This window comes from Oreochromis niloticus, linkage group LG17 (genome assembly GCF_001858045.2).
Source record: "Oreochromis niloticus isolate F11D_XX linkage group LG17, O_niloticus_UMD_NMBU, whole genome shotgun sequence".
NCBI lineage: Eukaryota > Metazoa > Chordata > Actinopteri > Cichliformes > Cichlidae > Oreochromis > Oreochromis niloticus.
The window spans coordinates 32,630,523-32,637,110 of record NC_031981.2 but is presented as its reverse complement, the minus strand read 5'-3'; positions in this window follow the sequence as shown (position 1 = coordinate 32,637,110).

The following is a 6,588-nucleotide window of genomic DNA, read 5'->3' as shown; positions in this document are numbered from 1 at the left end:
ACAGATGTTCAGCAGAAGAGAAAATCTCTTCAGACTTGGGAAACAACTTTCTGCCTTGATCTGAAGTAAAGTCTGTGCAAAAATCTCGAGCCACCCCACATTTCTTTAGGGGCATAAACCTGGCCATATCTTGCATGGTCTGCAGTATGTCTTTAAAAAATTAGGAAACTGAAATGAAGCGAAGTGGAAGACAGAAGAAGATGTGGTAGATAGATTAAAAAAAATCTATTTACAGCACATGAATAGTTTGTCAAGTCAAGTCCTTAAGAAAGGGGAAAAAATCCACCAAATACCTGAGATGGAATCCAACAGATGCAGCAGGGCCCTCCTGTTGATTCATCTACTGTTTGCCAAAGCCTCCTCTGAATTGGACTCACTGACAGGGTGGCTGTCAACAAGCCATTCTTAGTGAAGGGGAGAAAAGGGCTGAGGTATGCCAGATCACAAAAGAACTAGAAATCAGTGGCAACAGGTCTTATGGAGCAATGGATCTTAAATTTTACATTTTGGTTCAAATCACCATCCCTATGTACAGAGGAGGTCGGGACTACTCCTATGAATCACCACCTTACCATAGTGGAGGCATTTGTTTAACCCTGTGATCCCAGGTGCTATGTCTTTGGCTTTTGCCCCATCATAGTCTTCCAAGGAAAATTGGTCCTATGTAACAGTCCAGGCCTTACTCAACTCTGGATAAGTCCTGGGGAGGGAGCACAAGGCAGAGGACCTGATGAATAGTCCTTAGCCCATGGAGCTGGTTGGGCATAATCTGAAGAGGCAATATATTTGATCAGGATACATGAACAGGCTCAGCATGTCAAAACATGTTGTCAGGGTGCACTGGGAGCATCTGGCCTGGGCTCCAGTTCATGAGATTTTCAGCTTCTACCTCCAGCAGACCTTTATAAGCATTTTAAAGGAGGTTTGGGACACCAAGTCTGAATGGACCGTCTTCCACACCTTGATTGCTTAGGAGCCTGTGCACAGCTAAGGTTAAAGGATGGTTGGTGCCTGCCATGGTTGGAATCCCCAAACCAGATGATGGAAACTGGAGGCGGACGGAACCATCAAGCTGAAGAAGTCTGTGGGACTCAAGGCAGCTGACAGGTACTAAGTACAGCTCTGGCAGTAGCTGAAACAAAAACTCAGGTGTTTGAGGAGTTGGATGAGGGCACAGAACAAGACTTTCAGTCAGCCTCGAAGTGATTCTGGCAAATGGTCAGGTGACTTGGAAGGTGATGGTGATGGAATGCCTCGGGATGGTGCCTCTGGTATGGTAGAATAGGGTGGTGGTTCCCATCTTTAAATATGGGAACTGGAGGGTGTCCTCCTCCAAGGAGGGAGGAGATCCAGCCCCAGATAAGCAGCAGATAAGAATAAGGATGGATGGATAAATGCTTGGTTGGTTGAATGAATCAGAGGTGTTGGGGATCAGATTTTGATCCACCATGGAATACCATCTGGAAAGTGTCTGATTGGCAACAGCTTCATTTTTAACCATGACACTGATCCCACACCCACTGCTAGTGTAGAAAAAGCATACTTGGATAGAAAAACACACAGTGGAACGCTATCAGCCATGGATTGGTTTCCCCAGAGCTCAGACATCTACATTATTGAAACAATCTGGGATCATCCTGATAAAGAACAGAGCAAAAAGGCAGCCAATATCCAAAGAGAAGCTTTATAATGTCATAAAAAAATAAATGGAAAACTATTCCTGAGGACTACTTAAATAAATTTCAAGAATTTTTTTTTGCCCAGGTTGTGTTGAAGAATAAGGGTAGCCATGCCAATTATTGACTTCTAAGTTTGTTAGAATTGTACAGACGCTGCTTCGCCTTATTTCCATGGATGGTTTCCACGAATCCTTGCAACCATTCCCCATTTCCCACAAAAGTATAAAGAAAAAATGTGTGGCTCAAAACATTTACACAGTAATGTACATTTAGAGAACAATAATGATTAATATTAAATTGTTGAAAATATTTTTTTTTTTAGAGAAAACTATAAAAGAGCAAAATTACTGTTTTACTCCGATCAGGCTTTATCTGTTATAAACCACGGGGTCTTTTCTCATAGCCTGGGGTGGAATTTTCCAAATGGTGGTCAGACTGTAACATAATATTGCAGTTTACAGTAACATTGTGGTACTGACCACTGATTGCAGCCGAATATTTCCAAAAGATGTTTGAAGCTTGAAAAAAAAGTTCCATTCCTTTATACCACCAAGAACATCTGTGAAGGTTTTTAGAGAAGAGCAGTGTCATCAGACAGACAAATAAAGGTTATAGCTGCAGAGTAAAGAAGGACAACAACGGCATTTGAAAAACTAAAAGACGCGGGATTCTTTTATGGGTTGAGAAATTGCTCTGCCTCTTTTTCATTTTAAATTCATTTTTAAATTTACTCAAACAACTAAACTGCCACAATACACAATGCAAAGCTGTCATTTAAGTTTAGAGAAAGATAATTTTTCTACTACACATTGGATTGACTAAAGAAATTGAAAATATATTTAGCTTCCAAGACACTGAGCACCATCTTAACTCAAGGGTAAAATCTTGAATGAGAGATAATACAGCTTGGATGATATACAGTGATTCTGTGCTGGATCTGGCAGCGTGAGCATGACAAGACGGCCGTGAAGCTGTCAGGGACAGGAACGTACTTTCACACTTCTCCAGTGATAGAGAACAGTAGCAGAGATAAGAAGACTGAGCTCTTTTCATGATAAATGTCAGAAGTTGTCTCTTGTTAACAACGCGGAGCAGACACCAAAGACAGCCCAGTCTCCCCAGTCTCTCTCTGTTTGTTATGTACTGTATGGCTATCCTATCATTTTGGCCATTTGTCCTTAATTTATCCAATCAGACCAAAGCCAGATGGTTTTTTTTTTTCATGCATGATTGTGCTTGTTTTCTGTGTGAATATTGTGAAAGACACATGTATTAACCACAAAGCGCTGGTTTGTTGTGACACTGTGTTCTACTTACATGACAGGTTAGCAAAACATTTTGTTTTTGGATTCAGTTCAATTTCATTATGTTTATCGTATCTTCACAGTGACTTGTGTGGTCACTCTCCTCCCTCTGTATATATCCAAGAGTATTTCAGTCAATATTTCAACTGTTTCAGTCAGGTTAATGTCTGATAAGAACTTATCTATGTTCCAGACACGAGGATATCAGGAGATACTAAAGGCTTATAATTACACCAACCAGTTTACAGATACTGTCCTTTTATTTTAGCGTAATTAATATGTGGACGCTCTATAGTTTATTACGATTGTCCCCAGCTTGATTACACAGATGCATCAATTCTGTGGATGTTTTCATCATTTCAAGCTTAAAACCAGCTTCATGACTGTCTGGTAACAATGAAGCTCTTAGCTTAGCTTAGGGGACAGTCAACCTGGCCCAGTCCAAAGATTAAAGGGTCTTCTGTTTGATCTTTCTATAAACTAAAGTATATACCAAGCAGTTTAGCATTTCCCAAGTGGGCTTTTTCCCAGCCAAAGAAGTTGAATTATTTATTTGTTTCCACTGTAAAATGACCCTTTTAATTTACTCTTGATTATCTCATAAAAGAGCATCTAATTAGTGTATAAATGGATTTTCCACCCTGACAACAATTAACTCGCGTTTTATGGAACACAAGGTTTTGCTTATCAAACATGATTAAAGCTGCAATATGCCCACAACTGTGCTGCGGATATAATGAAGCACCATAAGAGGTCCTCCTCAGCAGTAAAATAAACTGTAAAGGAATGCTTGTGACAATATTGTGATTCTCTGAAACGTAAAGCTGCAGCCTCTTGGCACTGCAACTCTGACAGGGAGCATCCAGCCTAATTTATACCCTGAGAAAGGCTTCTGTCCAAGGGCATAAATTTAGCTGCGGTGTGCACTGAAAAAAAAAAAGAGGGGAAGGCCCATAAACAGGCTGGGACAGAGAGAGTGAGAGAGAGCCAGAGACACGGAGAGAGGAAACAATGGGCAGCCATCAGGAGGAGAGCCCCAACAGCTGCAAAGCTCTGAATCCCAACACACGCTCACATGCACGAGCAAATGTGCGTGCACATACACACATATATACTCATTCAATCCTTTTATTTTCCTCACTCTGTCACACACACACACACACACTTACACATTCACTTTTCTTCCTGGTACGCTCTCTGGCCAGGCCTTCTGAAAAGAGGCCAGCTAAGCAGATGTTCTGCTACTGCCTTCACAATAGGCACAAGTAACTGGTGGAGGCACAACAGAAAAAGGTCAACAAACGTTCTCCATTCCTCCTGCACTGTCGAGTCAGCGCGCTGAGCAACCCATAACACGTGCTTTATTTTGGGTTCCTTTGAATCTGCTTTAATTCATTGTGTGAAGCAGTGTGGTGGGATAAGGCTCTACATATCTGCAGTGTCATCAAATTGAGTGAAGAAAAAAAAACAATAGTGTGCTTGTCTTTTTTCTGCCCTACTTTCTGGGAAGACTAGATGCTGTAATTTCCGTAACCAGTTGGATGCTGTAGATTTAGAAAATGCTACGGAAACAGCAGGTGCTGTGCATATTTAAGACAGATTTGGTGCTAGAGTAAGTATTTATAAGTATACGGTGGAAATGGCCTTAATTAAATGGCAGTGCCTATGTTTCTGATTATGTCAGAAAATGTAACACAGTGTATGTTTTTTCATTGCTTGTGAACACCAGCAGAGCTCTATAGCATTGTTCATTCCAGACGGTCCCCTATGAGCAAGCACTTGGCAACAGTGGTAAGGAAGAACTCCCTTTAAACAGGAAGACACCTCAGGCAGAACAACACACTGTGGAGGAGAGCCAGAGCTTAATAATAACTAATGATTAAGTGGAGAGTGGTGTATAAACACAAGAGGAGAGAGACAAGAAGAGACGTATCATAACAGGCATCACGTATTATTATATGCTCATATTATTAGTGGGAATGCATAAGGGTGGGCAGTGTGACATCCAGACCAGTAAGCAGACCATTAAGATCCAGTATGATCTATTTATATAATGTTTTCTAGTTAAATTTTTTAAAGGCTATATCTTCTTAGTCTAATTTGTGTGTTAATAAGTTTTATATGCAATGCACGGGTAACTAGAGGTGAAACAGTAACCAATATTATAGTAATTCATTACTAAATTGAAACAAATATTTAAAAATACTGCTAAAACTTTGATATTTCCATCCCTTTTTCTTCTCAGTAAAATTAACTTTTTAACATTAGCTCCTGCCAAATAATGGTGGCTACTTTTCACTATTTTCTGACACAGTATAGATCAAATGATGACCCAAATAATCATTAATTAAGTTACTAAGTAACAGATAACCATCTTCTGCATTCCAGTCTCACACTGCTGTGCCTACAGGGAGCCACTGCCGCTGGTACAAAGGAATCAAAAGCACATTTCGAAGAATGCGAGACATTTTAAATATGAAAATTGCACTAATTTGTCACAAAGAAGAGATAGCTCATGCCCTGAAGTGAGCCCACTGAATAACTGCTGCCCTTCTTTAAAGTTCAGAGGTCTGCATCCTTCGCTGTGCTTCTAGCTTCTTATCCCTAACACCCCCTCATCTGTCTCCTGCTTTCTCTTTTGCTCTCTTTCACACACAAACACACAGTATGCAGCCTGCAGGTTTTGACCTGTAAATAACTGCCCAGACAGGGTCTAGTCAGTCAGTCGGGGAGGCAGGCCGAGGCGTCAGGGCCTACGCGGCTCCTGCAGGGCCATAACAGATGCTTATCATGTTTTAGTGAGGGTAGTGGAGGTGGGTGGGTGGAGGGGTGCGTGAAAGTGTGGACGCTGGGGCCCTGCTGATGAATGGCTCTGACAATAAATGCCCTCAATCATGGGTAGACTTTAGAAAACAGAGGTGCAGTGATGCCAAGAGGCTTATAATGGATTCAGATCCAGTCAGTGTGTGTGTGTGTGCAGGAGGGGGTATGTGCATGTCTTAAAGGGAGGGGTATATACAGAGCGCATGTGCACTTATACACCCACTGCAGCTTTTCAGCAGCTCATCCTCTTGCACATTCCAAGCAGAGGCAACAGCAAACAAACGGCTTAAGGTTCAAGTCAAGTATGTTTCATTCCTTTCACTGCTGTCTCGGGCGCTTTTAAGACACGGGTTGTCCCACAAGCAAGGACAGGGGTTAGATGCAAGGTCAAAGAGGAGAGGATTACAGAAGATACACTTCAGATAAAAGTGTCAGTCCAGTAATCGGCAGTGATCCATCATCAGGCAGGCCAGGCTATTTAAGTTGGTATCATTTTGGGGATAAAAAAAAAAGGTTTTGTGTGTAAAAGTAAAGATAAAGCAATGAAACGACAAATTCCTCATGACACACGTGATCCTGCTCATTTTTAAAGAGTAACGCTGTGTGGCCACCTCATCGCCATCTTCTTAAGCTTAGTGTTTTTCCCTTTTCCCTCTCTCTTCGCAGAGTGTCAAGCGCATTTTTTCCCATGAGATGAAAGTTGTTGTTTTCCCTGCTGTTTGCTGAAATGCCTTCACAGCTACCAGTGAAGGCGGTAATTTGAAGTCCTGGCTCACTGCTCT